This window comes from Pleurodeles waltl, chromosome 2_2, assembly GCF_031143425.1.
Source record: "Pleurodeles waltl isolate 20211129_DDA chromosome 2_2, aPleWal1.hap1.20221129, whole genome shotgun sequence".
NCBI classification, from domain to species: Eukaryota; Metazoa; Chordata; class Amphibia; order Caudata; family Salamandridae; genus Pleurodeles; species Pleurodeles waltl.
The window spans coordinates 448,870,723-448,894,865 of record NC_090439.1 but is presented as its reverse complement, the minus strand read 5'-3'; positions in this window follow the sequence as shown (position 1 = coordinate 448,894,865).

The following is a 24,143-nucleotide window of genomic DNA, read 5'->3' as shown; positions in this document are numbered from 1 at the left end:
TGTATTTCACTTGAATGTCACCAGGGAAGTGTGAGGGCAGTGCGCACACCCTATTAGAGTGCACTTTCCCTATTGTGTCTGGTGCTCCTCTTGAAAGGTGCATCATGGCTGAAACAGGGACAGTGCAACCTATAAGTAATATGGCCCCTGAAGGATAAAAGGTTGTGATATATAACAGAGTCCGGACCTGTAGTTTTAAAAATATATATTTGGAACAAAACTACCATTTCAAGCAGTAATGTCAGCATTGAAATAATTGACATTTGGATTGTCTATTGACAAAGAACATTGGTTTCCGGGGTCAAGATTGTTTTATCAACTTGCTAGCACATTATGAAAATTAGCAACTTTTAACTGAATTTGCATACGCTTTGTAATTGAGCTGACAGCTGAGTGAAAAAAGAAACATTTAGGCCCATATTTATACTTTTTGCGGCAAACCTGCGCTAGCGCAGGTTTGCATCAAAAAGTAGAACGCCGGCTACCGCCATTCCTACGCACCAGCCAGGTGCCTTATTTAAGGAATGGTGGTAGCCGGCACAGGGCCTGGTTAGCGTAAAAATAAATGACTCTAACCAGGCAGCGGAGGCGTAGGGAAGAATGGGGGTTGTGCGCCAAAGAATGGAGCAAGTCAGATTAGAGTCAAAAATATGACTCTAACCTGACTTGCGCCATTTTTTGGCGCACAAGCCCCTGGACACGACTCCTGTCTTAGCAAAGACAGGAGTCATGCCCCCCTGCCCAATGGCCATGCCCAGGGGACTTATGTCACCTGGGCATGGCCATTGGCCACAGTGGCATGTAGGGGGCCCCACTTAGGCCTACCTATGCCACTTTAACATATTTTAAAAAATACTTACCTCCACTTACCTCTACTTGCTGTCGCTGGGTCTCTCCATCCTTGGGTGTACTCCAGGGGTGGGCGAGGGTGGCAGTGGGTGTCCCTGAGGGCAGGGGAGGGTACCTGTGGCCTGTTTCGATTGTCTGCGACCATGGAAGTAAGCCCACAGGTCCCTTAACGCCTGCCTTGACCCAGCGTTAAAAAATTAGTCTAAACGGGTATAGAGTCATTTTTTAAGGCCCTCCCCTTCCAGTGCGCCATTTTCACCCAGATGGATAAATATGGCGCATGGGTGTTTGAGTAATTTTTTGTATGGGAACGCCTACCTTGCATCTCATTAGCGCAAGGTAGTTTCCTGCATCCACAAAATGACTCTAACTCCATCTTTGTGGTGCTAGACGGGTCTAGCGCCAAAGTATAAATATGGAGTTAAGTTTGCGCCAAAACAAAAGGCACAAATCCGGCTCAAACTGAGTATAAATATGCCCCTTAGACTGGAAAACTTGAAACCTTCAGACTGAGGACCAGATTTACAACTCTGTCACACAATCCAGTGCATCATCCAAAGTTGCAGCCCTGTGTAACAGGAGGAGAAGAGTGGAAAGTGCTGTAGTGCTGTGTGAGTATGAATGACGGAACCCTTTTGGCTCCTGAAGGACTCCGTCTAACTGTGACTTAAGTGTTAGAATGCGGTGAAGTGAATGCAGGTTTAGATGTTGACTTTGCGGTTACACACAGACAAATAAAGACGTGTAATACATAGCTCTCTGTGTGGCATATTCATTAGTTGGTACCCAGGCTTGGGAAGTTGCTTCAACTGGTGACAAGATAGGGGATAAGTAACCCAAAGATCAACAGAGTTCTCCCAGAGAGTTTGCCATGGTCGAAGCAAATTGCTCATGCATACCATGTGTGTCTTCGTCGAAGTGTAGAACCGACTGCTTGCATATGTTCTGTCCAAATGCAACTCCAGCCGGTGTGAAGATAAGGAATGCGTCACTGAGATGTTTATGCGTTGTTGGCCAAGATCCTGCTAGCAGGGCCATGTAGAGAGGTACAGCGCACAGTGAAAGAAGTAAAAGAGTGCCAACTGACAGAACAATTCATAACAAAACATACTGTTGTTACGGAGTTGTTAATCAATGTCTGTCAGATTCATTCAGAAGATGAATACTGAGAAAACTTTTTGAGTCATTTCTAATGGCTGCCAGAGCTGAAGTGCGTTTTGATCTACAAGCTGCTGACTTGGAGACTGGAGGTCTACAATGTGAGTCAGTCATGAAGATGAACAGCAAGCAGAAAACCACAGCTGAAGGACACAAGGTGATGGCTCCATGGAAAAAGAAGTTGTGTTTTAGGGGTGGATTGTTTTTTCTACATGAAGGTAAATGTCCCGCTATTGGACAGATATGCAAAGGCTGTGGTAAGTAGAAACATTTTGTGATGGTTTGCAAGGTGAAGAAAAAGTAAATGCAACACAGCAAGACCACAAAATGGCTGACCAAATGTTCCAGAAGAATTGCTTGATGTATGCCTCCAAGGCTAAGTTACAACATCAGTTGAGACAGATTAACACAAAAGAAGTTGATCGTCATCTAAATCATCTTCAAAAGGTTTGTGAGTATCAGCATCAAGTGGAAGTGAAAAAGGTGATTGTGCAATGTCGATGTTTACTTCAGAGAAATGCACACAATCTGAACTGGCCTATTGGGAAAACAATACTAGTAAAAAAAAAGACAACATGAAAAAGCACCAAAGTCATTTAAACGTTGTACGAAGTTTACAGAGAAAATAAACAGTTGCTCCACACCATTCATCATCGACAGTGGTGCTTTGATAAATATTATGCCTAAAGAGAGGTATAATGAACTACTTCAATTGCTATGACTGATGCCAGTGAAAACTGAAGTGTACACATGGGCTGCATCAACACTCTTGAAAAGTAAAGGTTCATTCGTAGGGACTATGAAACACAAGAAAACATAAGTGCAAGCACTCATCCATGTACTTCAAGGTACCTCGTCAAGTCCCTGTTTACTCATATTCAGAACAGCTACAGATATGGGATTGATCTCAGTGAACTACAACATGAATGCTCATCGCAAAATAGTAAGTCAGCTCCCTTCATTATTTCATGCGTTAGGAAACTTAAGACTATGAAATTACAATTGCACGTTAATGAGGATGTCCATCCTATTACACAAAGACAGAAGAATTGCATTTAATTTACAAGAAGCTGCTGAAAAGGATCTTGAATCATTAGTTAAACATGATGTCATTGAGGGCTCTACTGGTCTGATGCAATGGGTTTCTCCCATTGTGGTAGTGCCCAAAAAGGACAGTGCAGAAGCTGTATGCATCTGGTGGATATGCGTCAAATGAACAAGGCAATAGAAAGGGAAGGACATCCAGGTTCACACATTGCTTACATGATAACACAATTGAATGGTGCAAAAGTCTTCTCTTGCTTTGATTTCAATAAAGGATATCATCACTTGGAACTCGAGAAGAATTACAGGTACATTACAACCTTTTCTACACATACTGATCTGTTTTAATACAAAAGACTCAGGCGGTCATTACAACATTGGCGGTAAAAGGCGCTTACCGCCGTGCAGAAGACCGCCAACACACCGCCGCGGACGCGGAATTCCGCCACAGCTATTATGACCCACAGCTCGGAATCCGCCAAAAGTCAGACACCCACACAAGTCCGCCACACCAAAGGTCAGTGATAAACTGGCAAAAACAAATCCTCCACCGTCACGCCAACAGAAATATGCCCACACTATCACGACACACGAATCCACGTGGTGGTCTTTCAACCTCGGTATTCCATTGGCGGTACACACCGCTGCGCTCAAAATACACACACTCTTACAAAACACAGCCACATTGGACAATTCAAAATACACACACCTTATACACATACACACCACTCCCACATACCCATTACAATATAAAACACACACCCACATCACCCACAAACCCCTACGACAAAAAATCTTGAAAGAAGGCCAGAGAGAGACATCACCAGCAAGAACAACAGCATCCACAGGCACACAACACCATTACGCACACAACTCCCACGCACCTCACACAACACACCACTCCTTATCACCACACTTATCACCACACACTCCACCCCACACATCACCTACACCACCCCATGGCACGGCAAAGACACCCCAGGTTCTCGGAGGAGGAGCTCAGGATCATGGTGGAGGAAATCGTCCGGGTAGAGCCACAGCTATTCAGAGCACAGGTGCAGCACACCTCCATAGCTAGGAAGATGGAGCTATGGCGCAGAATAGTGGACAGGTTCAACGCAGTGGGACAGCACCCAATAAATCGGGAGGACATCAGGAAGAGGTGGAACGACCTACGGGGAAGGTGCGTTCCGTGGTCTCAAGACACCATCTGGCGGTTCAGCGGACTGGCGGCAGACCCCCACCTCCTCACCCACAACTAACAACATGGGAGGAGCAGGTCTTGGCGATTCTGCATCCTGAGGGCCTCGCAGGAGTAGGTGGAGGAATGGACTCTGGTAAGACAAAGCTTTACTATTACATCCCCCACCCTACCTGCATGCTATCACATACCCCCACCCTCACCCCCAGCACCCCAACTCCTCACATATGTCCCAACATCACAACCCACACATCCCAACACCAAGCCCTGCATGCAACAACAAGGCATGGATACCCATCACCAAAGCATGCCCACTGCACATACCCATACACCCCCCTAAACCATCATCACACAAGGTCCCACACAGGAATCCTAGCACTGGGGTTCACGGTCACCCACCCATTGCACACCATTACACACACAGATTTAATAAACATCCTTTTATACCCCTGTAGGACCCCTACCCAACATCAACCGACAGGAGGGTCCACACATGTCCACACCACCAACAGAAGAGGCCCACAGTGATGACAGTACCTCAGTCCAACTGGATCTAGATGACCAGCCTGGACCATTGGGGACCTCTGGACAGTCGGTTCCCCTCACACAGGCACAGGCCACCACAGACCTTCCCCCATCTGGAAACACCAGCACAGCACCCACCCAGCGGGTCCATACCTCCGTTCCCAGGACACGTCAGTCAGCTGTGTGTCCACCACTACAGGGAACCCAGGATAACCCACCACCCCAACAACAACAGGGACCTGGAGTCAGTGGTAGTGGGCACACGGTCCAGGGGACGGAGGCCCAGGAACACAGAGGAACTGGGAGGGCTGCTGTGTGACAGGGGGTGGACAGGCCAAGGGAACCCACTCTCCACGAGGCACTCTCCTCCATCATGGGAGCCTACCACCACTCCCTCCCAGGAGATGATGGCAACGGTACTGGCCAAGTTTCAGGAGATCCAGCGCATGCAGGAGGAACAGTATTTGGGCTTCAGGGAGGAACTCAGAACCATCAGCTCCACCCTGGGCAGCATCGTAGGGGTGCTGAAGGAAGTACTCAACACCAGGAGGGACACTGTGACACTACAAGGGGCCCCTGACACTAGCATGGACGATGAACTGCCAACCACCTCCGCCGGCGCTAGTGGACAGGACGCCCCGCCACAGGACCACCACACCAGCACCACACCCCCTGCAGAGGGAGAACCATCTCGCAAACGGTCCCTGAGATCCAGGAACAAGACAGAGAACGATGCCAAGACCCCCGCCAAGAAATGAGACCACCCTGATTGTTATCCTACTGTCCCACTTTGTCACCCTGTCCATAATTAAACTGCCCCAGCTCCACTTCCTATGCCCATATGAGCAATGCACCTGTGAGACTAATAGACTGGACTCTGCCTTGGACACTCCTCCGCCATCAACCCTCACCATTTCACTACCCCCTCCAATATTGAGCATTTAAATAAACACACCTAAATCACAAAATGATCTGGAGTCTGTCTGTGATTTCGAAATAGTGTATGAGCAATTACAGTGACAAAATGTTTTTTAAATAGTAATGTCAACATACCTATGTCACACAGCTCTAGTCCATGAGGAATCTAAGCAGATGTCACACAGTGTGACCCACATCTGTGAAATCGTAAGGGAAAGTGAAAACTCAGTGACCATACACTGGGTGAAAACGACAGACATGAGAGAGGTAGTAGTGTCTAAGTACATGTAGCAGGCAGGTTTGTATTCCTACCTGTGTCTCACTGGAAATATTGCAGGATCAATGAGTCCCTGTTGTGCATGTCTTCTTCCTCTGCTTCCTCCTCATCACTGTCCACAGGCTCCACAGCTGCAACAACATCACCATCTGGACCATCCTCCTGCAGAAAAGGCACCTGGTGTCGCAAAGCCAAGTTATGAAGCATACAGCAAGCCACGATGATCTGGCACACCTTCTTTGGTGAGTAGAATAGGGATCTACCTGTCATATGAAGGCACCTGAACCTGGCCTTCAGGAGGCCGAAGGTCCGCTCGATCACCCTCCTAGTTCGCCCATGGGCCTCATTGTATCGTTCCTCTGTCCTTGTCCTGGGATTCCTCACTGGGGTCAGTAGCCATGACAGGTTGGGGTAACCAGAGTCACCTGCAAATGGCGAGGGGCAACTGTTAGACACACACTAACCTGGAGGGATAACCCCAGACGCAGACAACCATTCCCACTGACTTGCTTCCAGGTGCTCACCTAATAGCCACACACAGTGCCTCTGGAGTTGACCCATCACATAAGGGATGCTGCTATTCCGCAGGATGTAGATGTCATGCACTGAGCCAGGGAACAAGGCATTCACATGGGAGATGTACTGGTCGGCCAAACATACCATCTGTACATTCATGGAATGATAACTCTTCCGGTTCCTGTACACCTGTTCACTCCTGTGGGGGGGGACCAAAGCCACATGGGTCCCATCAATGGCACCTATGATGTTGGGGATATGTCCAATGGCATAGAAGTCACCTTTCACTGTAGGCAAGTCCTCCACCTGAGGGAAAACGATTTAGCTCTGCATGTGTTTCAGAAGGGCAGACAACACTCTGGACAATATGTTGGAAAACATAGGCTGGGACATCCCTGATGCCATGGCCACAGTTGTTTGAAATGACCCACTTGCAAGGAAATGGAGCACTGACAGCACCTGCACTTGAGGGGGGATTCCTGTGGGATGGCGGATTGCTGACATCAGGTCTGGCTCCAACTGGGTACACAGTTCCTGGATTGTGGCACAGTCAAGCCTGTAGGTGATTATCAAATGTCGCTCCTCCATTGTCGACAGGTCCACCAACGGTCGGTAAACCAGAGGATGCTGCCATCTTCTCACATGTCCCAGCGGACGGTGGCTGTAAGGAAATGCCTCCTTGGCATGGTTACCCCCTGACTTTTTGCCTTTGCTGATGCCAAGTTATGATTTGAAAGTGTGCTGAGGCCTGCTAATCAGGCGCCAGCACCAGTGTTCTTTCCCTAACCTGTACCTTTGTTTCCACAATTGTCACACCCTGGCATCCAGGTAAGTCCCTTGTAACTGGTACCCCTGGTACCAAGGGCCCTGATGCCAGGGAAGGTCTCTAAGGGCTGCAGCATGTCTTTTGCCACCCTGGGGACCCCTCACCCAGCACTGACACACTGCTTACCAGCTTGTGTGTGCTAGTGGGGATAAAAAGACTAAGGGCCAGATGTAGCAAAGGATTTGCGCCTCGCAAACGGCGAAAATGCCTCTTTGCTATGCAGAAATGCATATTGCGAGTCGGGACCGACTCGCAATATGCATTTCAGAATCGCAAATAGGAAGGGGTGTTCCCTTCCTATTTGCGAGTCTGAGTGGTATGCAATACCATTTGCGACCGCGTACGTGGTCGCAAATGGTATCGCAGTTACCATCCACTTCAAGTGGATGGTAACCCACTCGCAATTTGGAAGGGGTCCACATGGGACCCCTTCCACTTTGTGAATGGACCCCAAAATATTTTTTCAGGGCAGGGAGTGGTCCAAGGGACCACTCCCTGCCCTGAAAAAATACCGAAACTAAAGGTTTCGTTTTTTTTTTTTAAGTGCAGCTCGTTTTCCTTTAAGGAAAACGGGCTATACTTGAAAAAAAAAAAACTGCTTTATTGAAAGCAGTCACGAACATGGAGGTCTGCTGACGACAGCAGGCCTCCATGTTTGCGAGTGCCTATACTCGCTATGGGGCCGCAATTTGCGACCCACCTCATGAATATTGATGAGGTGGGTCATTGCGACCCCATAGCGAGTTGCAGTCGGTGTCTGCATACCAATTTGCGAGTTGCAAATTGCGAGTCGCATGGACTCGCACTTTGCAACTCGCAAATCTTTTATTTGCTACATCTGGCCCTAAGTCGACATGGCACTCCCCTCAGGGTGCCATGCCAACCTCACACTGCCTATAGGTATAGATAAGTCACCCCTCTAGCAGGCCTTACAGCCCTAAAGCAGGGTGCACTATACCATAGGTGAGGGCATACGTGCATGAGCACTATGCCCCTACAGTGTCTAAACAAAACCTTAGACATTTTAAGTGCAGGGTAGCCATAAGAGTATATGGTCTGGGAGCCTGTCATGCATGAACTCCACAGCACCATAATGGCTACACGGAAAACTGGGACGTTTGGTATCAAACTTCTCAGCACAATAAATGCACACTGATGCCAGTGTACATTTTATTGTAACATACACCCCAGAGGGCATCTTAGAGGTGCCCCCTGAAACCTTAACCAACTACCAGTGTGGGCTGACTAGTTTTAGCAGCCTGCCACACACCAGACATATTGCTGGCCACATGGGGAGAGTGCCTTTGTCACTCTGTGGCTAGTAACAAAGCCTGTACTGGGTGGAGGTGCTTCTTACCTCCCCCTGCAGGAACTGTAACACCTGGCGGTGAGCCTCAAAGGCTCACCCCCTTTGTTACAGCACCCCAGGGCACTCCAGCTAGTGGAGTTGCCCTCCCCCTCTGGCCACGGCCCCACTTTTGGCGGCAAGGCCGGAGGAGATAATGAGAAAAACAAGGAGGAGTCACTGGCCAGTCAGGACAGCCCCTAAGGTGTCCTGAGCTGAGGTGACTCTGACTTCTAGAAATCCTCCATCTTGCAGATGGAGGATTCCCCCAATAGGATTAGGGATTTGCCCCCCTCCCCTCAGAGAGGAGGCACAAAGAGGGTGTAGCCACCCTCAGGGCTAGTAGCCATTCTCTACTAACCCCCAGACCTAAACACACCTCTAAATTGAGTATTTAGGGGCTCCCAGAACACACCAAGATAGATTTCCTGCAACCTAAGAAGAAGAAGGACTGCTGAGCTGAAAACCTGCAGAGAAGACGGAGACACCAACTGCTTTGGCACCAGCTCTAACAGCCTGTCTCCCCACTTCTAAAGACACTGCTCCAGCGACGCGTTCCACAGGGTCCAGCGACGTCTGAAGCCTCAGAGGACTACCCTGCATCTAGAAGGACCAATAACTCCAGAGGACAGCGGCTCTGTTCCACAAAGACTGCAACTTTGCAACAAAGAAGCAACTTTGAAACAACACACGTTTCCCGCCGGAAGCGTGAGACTTTGCACTCTGCACCTGACGCCCCCGGCTTGACTTGTGGAGAACAAAAACCACAGGGAGGACTCCCCAGCGACTACGAGACCGTGAGTAGCCAGAGTTGACCCCCCTGAGCCCCCACAGCGACGCTTTCAGAGGGAATCCTGAGGCTCCTCCTGACCGCGACTGCCTGCTTCAAAGACCCGACGCCTGGTAAAGACACTGCACCCGCAGCCCCCAGGACCTGAAGGATCTGACCTCCAGTGCAGGAGCGACCCCCAGGTGGCCCTCTCCCTTGCCCAGGTGGTGGCTACCCCGAGGAGCACCCCCCTTGCCCGCCTGCATCGCTGAAGAGACGCCTTGGTCTCCCATTGAAACCCATTGCGAACCCGACGCCTGTTTGCACACTCCACCCGGCCGCCCCCGTGCCACTGAGGGTCTACTTTTTGTGCTGACTTGTGTCCCCCGTGGTGCCCTACAAAACACCCCTGGTCTGCCCTCCGAAGACGCGGGTACTTACCTGCTGGCAGACTGGAACCGGGGCACCCCCTTCTCCATTGAAGCCTATGCGTTTTGGGCACCACTTTGACCTCTGCACCTGACCGGCCCTGAGCTTCTGGTGTGGTAACTTTGATGTTGCTCTGAGCCCCCAACGGTGGGCTACCTTGGACCCAACTTTCAACCCCGTAGGTGGTTTACTTACCTGCAAATCTAACAAACAGTTACCTCCCCCAGGAACTGTGGAAAATTGCACGGTGTCTAGTTTTAAAATAGCTTATTGCCATTTGTGTGAAAACTGTATATGCTATTTTGCTAATTCAAAGTTCCTAAGTGAAATACCTTTGATTTAAAGTATTGTTTGTAAATCTTGAACCTGTGGTTCTTAAAATAAACTAAGAAAATATATTTTTCTATATAAAAACCTATTGGCCTGGAATTGTCTTTGAGTGTGTGGTCCTCATTTATTGCCTGTGTGTGTACAACAAATGCTTAACACTACCCTCTGATAAGCCTACTGCTCGACCACACTACCACAAAATAGAGCATTAGAACTATCTCTTTTTGCCACTATCTTACCTCTAAGGGGAACCCTTGGACTCTGTGCATACTGTTCCTTACTTTGAAAAGTACATACAGAGCCAACTTCCTACATTGGTGGATCAGCGGTGGGGTACAAGACTTTGCATTTGCTGGACTACTCAGCCAATACCTGATCACATGACTGAATTCCAAAAATTGTCATTAGAAACTGATTTTTTAAATTTGAGCTATTTTTCTACATTTTTCAAAGTCCTGCTATGGCCTTGTGTTAGTCCCTGTTAGCATTTCTTTTAGAGTTGAAAAGTTTTGTAAAAGTTTGAGTTAAGTTCTAGAGATAGTTTTAGATTCTTAAAAAGTATTCCAACTTTTAGAAACATAGGGGTCATTACAACATTGGCGGTAAAAGCTGCTTACTGCCGTGCAGAAGACCGCCAATACACCGCTGCGGCGGCGGGAGACCGCCACAGCTATTATGACACACATCACGGATTCCGCCGAAATTCAGACACCCACACAAGTCCGCCACACCAAAGGTCAGCGATAAATATGCGGAAACAAATCCTCCACCTCCACGCCAACAGAAACACGCCCATGCTATTACGACCCACGAATCCACGCGGCGGTCTTTCAACCGTGGGATTCCATTGGCGGTACACACCGCTGCGCTAAAAATATACACACACCTCCAAAACACCGCCACATTGGACAATTACAAATACACACACCTGATACACATACACACACCACTCCCACACACCCAACACAATATAAAACACACACCCACATCACCCACAAACCCCTACGACCACAAATTAGAGACTAAGGCCATAGAGAGACAGCACAGAATACATGACACCATCACACAGAGGCACACTACACCATCTCCCACACAACATCCACGCACAAAACACCACATACCACTACACTCACCACACTCATCAACACATACACCACCCCACACATCACACACACCACCCCATGTCACGCCAAAGACACCCCCGCTTCTCCGAGGAGGAGCTCAGGGTCATGGTCGAGGAAATCATCAGGGTAGAGCCACAGCTGTTTGGCTCACAGGTACAGTACACATCCATAGCTAGGAAGATGGAGCTATGGCGAAGAATAGTCGACAGGCTCAACGCAGTGGGACAGCACCCAAGAAATAGGGAGGACATCAGGAAGAGGTGGAACGACCTACGGGGGAAGGTGCGTTCCACGGTATCCAGGCACCACATCGCGGTACAGCGGACTGGCGGCGGACCCCCACCTCCTCCCCCACAACTAACAACATGGGAGGAGCAAGTCTTGTCCATCCTGCATCCTGACGGCCTCGCAGGAGTCGTTGGAGGAACGGACACTGGTAAGTCAAATCTTCACTATCATATCCCCCACCCTACCTGCATGCTATCACACACCCCCACCCTCACACCCTCCCCTATCATCCTAACTCCTCACTAATCTACCCATAACACCAACCACCCATCCCAACCCCAAGACCTGCATGACACAACTAAGCATGGACACCCATCACTAAAGCATGCCCACTGCACATACCCACAACACCCCCCAAACATCACCACACAAGCCCCCACACAGGAATGCCTGCACTGGGGTTCACGCACACCCAACCATTGAACACCATGAAACACACACATGCAATAATCATGTACTTATACCCCCGCAGGAACCCGAAGGATGTCACCGCACCAGAGGGTCCAGACAACACCACTCCACCCCCAGAAGAGGCCCACAGTGACGACAGCAGCTCTGCCCTACTGGATCTTGATGACCAGCCCGGACCATCGTGGGCCTCAGGACAGTCGGTTCCCCGTGCCCAGCCACAGCCCAACACCGAGCTTACACCCTCTGGTAACCCCAGCACAGCACCCACCCAGCGGGCCCATACCTCCCTACCCAGGACAGGTCATTCAGCGGTGCGTCCACCACTACAGGGCACCCAGGGTAACCCACCACCCCAACAACAACAGGGACCTGGGGGCAGTGGTAGAGGGCACAGGGTCCAGGGGACGGAGGCACAGGAACACCGGGGAACTGGGAGGGCTGCTGTGCGACAGAGGGAGGACAGGCCAAGGGAACCTACTCTCAACGAGGCCCTATCCTCCATCATGGAAGCATACCACCACTCCCAGGAGACGATGGCAACGGTCCTGGACAAGTTGCAGGAGACCCTGCGTCTGCAGGAGGAGCAGTATTTGGGGTTCAGGGAGGAGCTCAGGACCATCGGCTCCGCCCTGGGCACCATTGTAGGGGTGCTGACGGACATTCAAAAGACCTTGAGGGACACCGTGGCACTCCAAGGGGCCCCTGACACTAGCCAGGACGATGAAATGCTCACCACCTCCGCCGGCGCTAGTGGACAGGACGCCCCGCCACAGGACCAACACACCAGCACCCCACCCCCTGCAGATGGAGAACCACCACAAAAGCGGGCCCTGAGATCCAGGAACAGGACAGAGCAAGATGGCAAGACCCCCGCCAGGAAATAAGACCACCCTGATTCTCCCCCCACTGTCCCACTTTGTTACCCTGTCCAGCTTGGAACTGCCCCAGCTCCACTTCCAATGGCCAGATGTGCAATGTACCTGTGAGACTTTTAGACTGGACTCTGCCATGGACATTCTTCCACCATGACCTCTCCCCATTTCACAACCCCCCTACATTTTTATGCACTTCAATAAACACCCTTGAAACCTCAATAATATTGGAGTCAGTCAATGATTGTGAACTTTGTATTGTCAATTACAGTGTTAAAAAAGGTTACCCATTGGAAGGTCAACATACCAATGTCACACATCACAAGCCTTTCAAGGGTGCAAGCTGTTGACACGTAGGTTACCACATTACTGAAACTGAAATGGAAGGGGACAACTCAGTTACCAAATAGGGAGTGAAATGTAGGTACAGGATAGAGGTAGACGTGTGAAATGTAATATAATGTGAAACATGAAATTGTACTCACCTGTGTCTCATTGAAAATATTGCTGTATGACTGACTCCCTGTTGTCGTTTTCATCTTCATCAGCTTCATCCTCATCACTGTCCACAGGCTCCACAGGCTCAACCGCTGCAACAACACCGTCATCTGGATCATCCTCCTGCAGAAAAGGCACCTGTCGTTGCAATGCCAAGTTATGGAGCATGGAGCTGGCGATGATGATGTCGCACACCTTCTTCGGTGAGTAGAATAGGGACCCACCTGTCATATGGAGGCACCTGAACCTGGCCTTCAGGAGGCCAAAGGTCCGCTCGATCACCCTCCTAGTCCACCCATGGGCCTCATTGTACCGTTCCTCTGCCCTGGTCCTGGGATTCCTCACTGGGGTCAGTAGCCAGGACAGGTTGGGGTAACCAGAGTCCCCCAATAGCCATGCACGGTGCCTCTGGAGTTCACCCATCATATCAGGGATGCTGCTATTCCGCAGGATGTAGGCGTCATGCACTGAGCCAGGGAAAATTGCATTTACCTGCGAGATGTACTGGTCTGCTAAACAGACCATCTGGACATTCATGGAATGATAACTCTTCCTGTTCCTGTACACCTGTTCATTCCTGCGGGGGAGGACCAGAGCTACATGGGGCCCATCAATGGCACCTATGACGTTGGGGATATGTCCAAGGGCATAGAAGTCACCTTTCACTGTAGGCAAATCCGCTACCTCAGGGAAAATGATGTATCTCCTTACGTGTTTCAGCAGGGCAGACAACACTCTGGACAACACGTTGGAAAACATAGGCTGGGACATCCCTGATGCCATGGCCACTGTTGTCTGAAAAGACCCACTTGCAAGAAAATGGAGCACTGACAGCACCTGCACGTCAGTGTGGATTCCAGTCGGATGGCGGATTGGTGACATCAGGTCTGGCTCCAACTGGGTACATAGTTCCTGGATTGTTTAACGGTCAAACCGGTAGGTCACGATGACATGTCGCTCTTCCATTGTCAACAGGTCCACCAGCGGTCGGTACACCAGCGGATTCCGCCATCTTCCAATATGTCCCAACTGACGGTGCCTAAGAAGGACAACAGCGAAGAAACTGTCAGCATTCCTCCAGGTATGTACCCACAGTCACACACAAGACTACAACAGACAATTAACCCATCCGGGAAAGGTTTTGAGTGTAGGCCTCGGTATGTGTGACGCAGTAGTAATTGAAGCCATGTGGGCCCCTGAAATGGCGGCTGTATGACCTCTAAACTGGGAATAGTGGGGTAACTGCGCTGGCGTTGGACACCGTCGCGGTAGGCGGTCGTAGAGCGCGGCGCAATGCTGCATTGGTTAACATTGGACCCTATGGGTCCCAGGAGCCAATGAACAAGTGCGCTGGCGGTGATGATGCACACCGCCGTGGACGTCACCGCCGCGGACGTCACCGCCGCGGACGTCAGCACCATTTTCTATCTGTTCAATCACTAGATACCTGACCATCGACAGGAGAGGACCTACACTGCTAGTGCTGCTGCGACCTCGGTCTGGAAGCGACGATGGCTGCTGCGTCTGGGGAAAGGGCCCCTGCCTTCACTGCACAGGAGTTGGAGAAACTTGTGGATGGGGTCCTCCACCAGTATACGCTACTCTACGGTCCTCCAGACCAACGGGTTAGTACACAGGGAGCACGTTGTATGGGCTAGGCCTGGGTGGAGAGGGCTGGGTGGATGAGGGAAGGGGGCAGAGTACATAGAACAGTCATGCATGGGGATGAATGGGCCACAGGGATAGAGTTGGGAGGGGGTCAATTACAACGACAGTGCTGTAGGTAATGACTGTTCCTCTTTCCTTGTGCATGTCATGTAGGTCAGCGCCCACCAGAAGAGGGACATTTGGCGTGCCATCACCAAGGAAGTCCGGACCCTGGGGGCCCACCAGAGACGGGGCACCCACTGCCGGAAGAGATGGGAGGACATTCGCGGCTGCAGCAAGAAGACAGCAGAGCCTCAGCTGGGGATGGCCTCCTAACATGGGAGGGGTGCCCGTCGCACCATGACCCCCCTGATGTTCCGGATCCTGGTGGAGGCCTACCCGGAGTTGGATGGGCGCTTAAGGACATCACAGCAGACACAAGGGGGTGAGTACAACCTCATCCTATGGACTTTGCGTGCAGTGGAGCTGTCTGGCTGGGGGTGGTGGGCTGTGGGTGTCCCTAGGCCAGGGCGAGTTAGGTAGGCAAGGCCCCTCCGTTATGTAGGCCATGTGGCACTCTACCCCAGCTCAAAAAAATGGCAAATTGATGTATAGTTGCCCCTTTGCCATCCATGTGGGCAGATTTCTACCATTGCCATGTAGGCCATATCCCAGAAATTGCATGTGCAGAGGGCAGGAGCACGGCGTAATGCAGGGGGCTGCTGCGTTTGTCTTGTCCGCCAACGGTAGCGGTATGCCATGCACTAAAACTCTCTTTCTTCTGTCTCCACCCTTTTTCTGCTCTCCCTGTCCTTCTGTACATCAGCATCAACAGGCGGAGGTACAGTGGCACCGGAGCACGAGGGAGCTGCATCCCACATGGCCATGGAGGGCCACACCACAGACTCTGAATTCACCAGTGGGACGAAGGGCGAGGGGAGCTTCACGTCCGCCACAGGATCACCAAACAGCGACACGGACTCGTCCGCCAATGGGAGCTCCCCTGTGGTGGCGGCACCATCTGTGCGCCCCACTTCTACAGGTACAGCCGCCACCTCCCCTACCAGCACCGCCCTCCCAGCAGCCCCTCAGCGTTCGCCCCGTGCCCGCTCACCCAGGAGGGTGAGCATCACCTTCGCCCCAGGCACCTCAGGCCCTGCCCCAGTCACCCCAGCTGCCCTCAGTGAGGAGGCCATTGACCTCCTCAGGTCACTCACTGTTGGGCAGTCTACCATTGTGAATGCCATCCAGGGTGTAGAACGAGAGTTGAAACACGGTAATGCATTCCTGGAAGGCATTCATTCTGGTCAGGCTGTCCTTCAGCGAACCCTGCAATCTCTGGCCTCAGCACTGATGGCAGCCATTGTCCCTGTGTCCAGCCTCCCCCCTCCAACTTCCTCCACCCAGACCCAATCCCCTGTACCCCAGCCCATCCCAAGCACACCTACAGACCAGCATGCACACAAGTCAGCACAAACAAGTAGCTCAAGCAAACATAGGCACCACACATACCACAGGCACTCACACAAGCATCAGACCCATCCAGACACAGCAACATCCACTGTCTCCACTGTGTCCCCCTCCTCCTCTTCTCCCTCCTCCCTCCCAGTCTCATCTACACACACACCTGCATGCACCACATCTGCAGGCACTAGGACTCGCACCAGGACACCCAGCACCACAAGCCGCTCACCTGCACTCACCACCTCCACTGCCATTTACACGTCCCCTGTGTCCTCTCCCAGTGTGTCTGTGACGCCCCCTCCCAAAGTACACAAACACCGGCAATCACTCACCCAACATCCATCCATCTCACGACAGCCTCCAGTACCTGCACCTGCACCCAAAACAGCTAAAGTGACACCTCCTACAACCACCTTCCACTCCCAGAGCCCCTCCTGCTACCCATCCCAGTGTACGTCAGAAAATGTCCCTATGTCAAATTGACCTTTTTGCCCCCACCCCCCCTCCAATTCATCAGTCCCGTTGTAGCGCCTCAGCCAAAAAGCCTCCAGTACCAGTGGTGCGTGTACCAGGTTTTTGGAGTGCCCCGTCCACCAGTGCAGGCAGTAGGACCCGGAGCCAAGGCACTGTCAGCCCACCCCCTGTAAAGGCTCCGAAATTGGAGAGTGGACGACGGGACCGTGTCAAGACTCCTGGTGGGACAAACAGTGAAATGGGATCCAAGGCGATTGGTGAGTCATCTGTAACTCAAAAGAAGGTGGGGAAGGTCCTGAGGAAGTCTCCCCAACCTGTTGTGAGTGTCACGGCGGAGAAGTGCGCCATCATTTCCGGCGGTCCAGACACAACCGCCAGCACTGTCGTTACTGGTCAAGAGACCACCGCCAGAGTCATAGCCCAGGAGGGCTCAAGTATCGTAACTGGTCCGGAGACCACCGCCAGAGTCACAGCCCAGGAGGGCTCAAGTATCGTAACTGGTCCGGAGACCACCGCCAGAGTCATAGCCCAGGAGGGCTCAAGTATCGTCACTGGTCAGGAGACCACCGCCAGAGTCATAGCCCAGGAGTGCTCAAATATCGTAACTGGTCCAGAGACCACCGCCAGAGTCATAGCCCAGGAGGGCTCAAGTATTGTAACTGGTCCGGAGACCACCGCCAGAGTCATAGCCCAGGAGGGCTCAAGTATCGTAACTGGTCCAGAAACCACCGCCAGAGTCATAGCCCAGGAGGGCCCAAGTATCGTTACTGGTCAGGAGACCACCGCCACCGCCGGAGTCACAGCCCAGGAGGGCTCAAGTATCGTAACTGGTCAGGAGACCACCGCCAGAGTCATAGCCCAGGAGGGCCCAAGTATCGTTACTGGTCAGGAGACCACCGCCGGAGTCACACGCCCATAAGGGTCCAGAATCCCACAGCCCCGCTGGGCAATGATGGAACGTCAAGCCACACACCAACGTCCAGTGTGGAGTTCGTCATGCCACACACCAATGTCCAGTATGGAGTTCGTCATGCCACACCAATGTCCAGTGTGGAGTTAGTCATGCCACACACCAATGTCCAGTGTGGAGTTCGTCATGCCACACACCAATGTCCAGTGTGGAGATCGTAATGCCACACACCAATATCCGTACCAAAACCGCCATGGCAAAGCACCGCTGAACAGGGCAAAGACCGCCATGGTGAAGACCGCTGAACAGGGCAAAGACCGCCATGGTGAAGACCGCTGAACAGGGCAAAGACCGCCATGGCTAAGCACCGCTGAACAAGGCCAAGACTGCCATGGTGAAGACCGCTGAACAGGGCAAAGACCGCCATGGTGAAGACTGCTGAACAGGGCAAAGACCGCCATGGTGAAGACCGCTGAACAGGGCAAAGACCGCCATGGCTAAGCACCGCTGAACAAGGCCAAGACTGCCATGGTGAAGACCGCTGAACAGGGCAAAGACCGCCATGGTGAAGACCGCTGAACAGGGCAAAGACCGCCATGGTGAAGACCGCTGAACAGGGCAAAGACCGCCATGGCTAAGCACCACTGAACAGGGCAAAGACCGCCATGGTGAAGACCGCTGAACAGGGCAAAGACCGTGTGGGTATGAATAGTCCGGCACATCAGGCATCGTTCTCCCATGTGCAGCTGGGACTGTGACAGGACATGTACTTTCACGGGGAGACTCATCCAGTCTGGGCACCAGTCCCACCCAGTACCAGTAGAGAACTGCATCTACTTGCGAAGATGTGTCTTTGCACTCCCCAGGATGTAACAGTGGGCAAGCCACCCACTGTAGAGACTTGAGAGACTGTGGCTTTGCACTCCCCAGGATGGCATAGTGGGCAACCCACCCACTGTAGAGACTTGAGAGACTGTGGCTTTGCACTCCCCAGGATTGAACAGTGAGCAAACCACCCACTGTAGAGACTTGAGAGACTGTGGCTTTGCACTCTCCAGGATTGAACAGTAGGCAAACCACCCACTGTAGAGACTTGAGAGACTGTGGCTTTGCACTCCTCAGGATGGCACAGTGGGCAACCCACCCACTGTAGAGACTTGAGCCACCCACTGTAGAGACTTGAGAGACTGTGGCTTTGCACTCCCCAGGATTGAACAGTGGGCAAACCACCCACTGTAGAGACTTGAGAGACTGTGGCTTTGCACTCCCCAGGATACATCAATGGGCATGGAGCCCCGTCGTGGATCTGGCTTCGCATTCATCTTGCTGAGGTGCCGTCCCTTCCCTTCCCCCTGAGGTGCCTGTATTGTTTCTATCTGATGCCCCGGCAGTGTTCTCTCGGATTTTGGTCAGGTATCTATTGCGGGCGTCACCCATGCATTTTTGGACTGTTGGTGCACAGACATTGTTGTGTACATCTCTGCACTACTTCTTGTATTGTACATTTATTTTTGACAGATTTCGTGATATATATATCCGTATATTTTTTAATGAGTAGTATATTGCCACAATACAAAATTTGACCGCTATTCGCTTTGTCTTTGCATTCTTCCGGGGGGATTGTGGGTTGTTACTGTGACTTTTGTGAATGCATTGGTGTGTATGTTGTAATATGCGAGGGTGTGGGTGGGCATGTTTGGTGGGTGTCCCCGTAACTTTTGCCTCCCCCCTCCCCTGTGTCGTAGGTGCTGTACTCACCGGTATGTTCTGCGCCTATGTCGCTGTTGGTCGTAGATGAGCAGGAATGCAAGGGCAGGTAAGATTTGTAGTTCCGACTCCATGGTGTCCTCGTTCCTCGTGGGATGTGTTGAGGTGAGCGTTTTCCCATAGCACAAGCTGTTTCCGCCGTGTTTTTATCCACAGTGAATCCGTCCCGGAAAAGGTTGCGGATTGGTGTGTTGTGATAGTGTGGGCGGTACAATATCTTCCGCCTGTCTGTTGGCGGTGACCGCCGCGCTGTTTGTCTGTACCGCCGTGGCGGGCGATGTGTTAAAGTGGCAGTCTTAGTTGGCGGTTTCCGCCAGGGTCGTAATTCACTTTTTTTGTCGGCCGGCCTGTTTGTGGTATTACCGCAGCTTTAACACCGTCCGCCAGGGTTGTAATGACCACCATAATGTCTAATGCAGAAGAGAATGTGATGGAACTCAACGTCACCCCTTACCTGCATCTTAGGATGTCAGAATTAAGGTCTCTCTGCAAAACCAAAAAGATTAAAACTGGTTCAAACCCTACCAAAGCACAGCTCCAGGAGCTCTTGGCAGAGTTTGCTAAGAACAACCCCTCTGAGGATAACTTCCCAGAGGGGGAAGCTATTGATGTGGAGGAATTCCCACCTCCAGTCCTAGTTAGGGAGAACAGGGTCTCTTAAACCCTGACTCCAAATGTGATAGTCAGAGATGCTGCTTCTCTCACAGGAGAGTCCAGGAACTCTGGAAGCATTGAGGACAACCTCAATGAAGATGACTTACTGTTAGCCAGGATGGTCAAAAGATTGGCTTTAGAGAGACAGATCCTAGCCATAGAAAGGGAAAGACAAGAGATGGGTTTTGGTCCCATCCATGGTGGCAGCAACATAAATAGGGTCAGAGATTCTCCTGACATGTTGAAAATCCCAAAAGGGATTGTAACTAAATATGAAGATGGTAATGACATCACCAAATGGTTCACAGCTTTTGAGAGGGCTTGTGCAACCAGAAAAGTAAACAGAGCTCACTGGGGTGCTCTCCTTTGGGAAATGTTCACTGGAAAGTGTAGGGATAGACTCAAAGACCGCCGGGGTTAGAATCAGGGCCATAGAGTCTATTGGGAAGATGGACTCCTTTACACTGAGGCAAGAGATCCCAAACCTGGTGCCACTAGGAGAGTGGTAGTGCCTCAGGAGTTTAGGAAGTTCATTCTGACCTTAGCTCATGATATTCCTCTTGCTGGGCATTTGGGACAGACCAAGACGTGGGAGAGATTAGTCAACCACTTCTATTGGCCCAACATGTCCCAGAAGGTCAAGGAGTTTTGTGTCTCCTGTGCCACCTGTCAAGCCAGTGGTAAGACAGGTGGGCACCCAAAGGCCCCCCTCATTCCACTTCCAGTGGTGAGGGTCCCCTTTGAAAGAGTGGGTGTGGACAAAGTGGGTCCACTTGAACCTCCCACAGCCTCAGGGAACCAATACATACTAGTAGTAGTGGATCATGCTACTAGATACCCTGAAGCAATTCCCCTTAGGTCGACTACTGCCCCTGCAGTAGCCAAAGCACTCATTGGTATTTTTGCCAGAGTGGGATTTCCTAAGGAGGTGGTGTCTGACAGAGTTACCAACTTTATGTCAGCATACCTGAAACACATGTGGAATGAGTGTGGGGTGACTTACAAATTCACCACACTATACCATCCACAATCCAATGGTCTTGTTGAAAGAATTAAGAAGACATTGAAAGTCATGATCATGGGGCTCCCTGAAAAACTCAAAAGGAGATGGGATGTCCTCTTGCCATGTCTGCTTTTCACATACAGAGGTGCCTCAGAAGGGAGTAGGGTTTTCCCCCTTTGAACTTCTGTTTGGCCACCCTGTAAAGGGACCACTAGCTCTTGTAAAAGAAGGCTGGGAGAGACCTCTTCATGAGCCTAAACAAGATATAGTGGACTACTAGGCCTACGTTTAAGGATGGCAGAGTATATGGAAAAGGCAAGCAAAAACCTTGAGGCCAGCCAACAACTCCAGAAGTTTTGGTATGACCAAAAGGCTGCTATGGTTGAGTTTCAGCCAGGGCAGAAAGTCTGGGTTCTGGAGCCTGTGGCTCCCAAGGCACTTCAGGACAGATGAAGTGGCCCTTACCCAGTGCTAGAAAGGAAGAGTCAGGTCACATACCTGGTAGACCTAGGCACTAGCAGGACCCCCAAAAGGGTGATCCATGTGAACCGCCTCAAACTCTTCTATGACAAGGCAGATGTGAATCTGTTGATGGTGACGGATGAGGACCAGGAAGCTGAGAGTGAACCTCTCCCTGATCTCCTCTCCACAGACCCTAAAGATGGTTCAGTAGATGGAGTGATTTATTCAGACACCCTCTCTGGCCAACAGCAATCTGACTGTAGGAAGGTCCTGCAACAGTTTGCTGAGCTCTTTTCCCTAACCCCTGGTCAGACACACCTGTGTACCCATGATGTGGACACAGGAGACAGCATGCCTGTCAAAAACAAAATTTTCAGACAGTCTGACCAAGTTAAGGAAAGCATCAAAGTGGAAGTCCACAAGATGCTGGAATTGGGAGTCAGTGAGCACTCTGACGGTCCCTGGGCTAGCCCAGTGGTCTTAGTCCCCAAACCTCACGCCAAAGATGGAAATAGAGAGATGAGGTTTTGTGTGGACTACAGAGGACTTAATTCTGTCACCAAGACAGATGCCCATCCCATTCCAAGGGCAGATGAATTGATAGACAAACTAGGTGCTGCCAGATACTTAAGTACCTTTGACTTGACAGCAGGGTACTGGCAAATCAAAATGGCACCAGGAGCAAAAGAAAAGACAGCATTCTCCACACCTGATGGGCATTATCAGTTTACTGTTATGCCCTTTGGTTTAAAGAATGCCCCTGCCACCTTCCAAAGGTTGGTGAATCAAGTCCTTGCTGGCTTGGAGTCCTTTAGTGCAGCTTATCTTGACGATATTGCTGTCTTTAGCTCCAGCTGGTAGGATCACCTGGTCCACCTGAAGAAGGTTTTGAAGGCCCTGCAAGCAGCAGGCCTCTCTATCAAGGCATCCAAATGACAGATAAGGCAGGGAACGGTGGTTTACTTGGGACACCTTTTAGGTAGAGGCCAAGTTCAGCCATTCCAGCCCAAGATCCAGACTATTCTGGACTGGGCACCTCCAAAAACCCAGAATCAAGTCAGGGTATTCCTTGGCTTGACTAGGTACTACAGGAGGTTTGTGAAGGGATATGGATCTATAGTGACACCCCTCACAGAACTTACCTCCAAGAAAATGCCCAAGAAGGTAAACTGGACGGTAGAATGCCAACAGGCCTTTGACACCGTGAAACAAGCAATGTGCACAGCACCAGTTCTCAAAGCTCCAGATTACTCCAAGCAGTTCATTGTGCAGACTGATGCCTCTGAACATGGGATAGGGGCAGTTTTGTCCCAAACAAAGGATGATGGCCCTGACCAGCCTGTTGCTTTCATTAGCAGGAGGTTACTCCCCAGGGAGCAGCGTTGGAGTGCCATTGAGAGGGAGGCCTTTGCTGTGGTTTGGTCCCTGAAGAAGCTGAGACCGTACCTCTTTGATACTCACTTTGTAGTTCAAACTGACCACAGACCTGTCAGATGGCTAATGCAAATGAAAGGTGAAAATCCAAAACTGTTAAGGTGGTTGTTCTATCCAGGTGGCTGGTTCACCTGTTCGGTATAAGTCAATAAGGACGCTCAATGAAGGACCACACGCAAAATATGAATAAATTTGGCTTTACTACAATTTTAGATAAATGCAGGCATTTAGCACATTAACAATAGTGAAATAAGCATGACAATGAAAAGCACCTATTCATACATATGTACACTACAGATAGTATCTATGTATACGAATGAGCAAAGAGTTCATTGACAGAGTAAGAATAGTAAATAAATAAAAATATCTATATAAATGTTTACATATAAGTACACTACAAAGAGCATCTATGCATACGTCTGAGTAAAGAGTTAATTGACAGATATAAACTTGGAATAACTGTATACCAACATGTGATACACTACGATGTTCAGGGAGCAGAATATTAACGAGTTGAACACTTCAGATAAGCTTTGATTTACTGCACACTAAAATGCACATTTCAATTACTGTGACAGATTTACACTACGATGTTCAGTAAAGCAGGAAAAAACTATAAATGAGATGAATTTCTCAGATTATAAACACAGTGCAAATATAATAATCAATCATAATAATAGAGCAGAGAAACGAAAAGCCTTTCATCCCTGGGTGGAACCTAACTTAGTCACTTAGTCCACGAGTGCTGGGAAGCCCTCTACCGCCCGCTTGGACCTCTCTCCCCCTCGAGCGTCACGGTCTTGGAACAGCAAAACAGGGAGGCAGCGCTGGATCTGAAGATGACAGTTTCATAACTCCATCTGCGAGCTTCAAAATTCCCTCACCCACCTTTCAGTTTTTAAATAACCTGAAGCTTGGATTCTACCCCCTTCCAGTATTTTCTAGCTA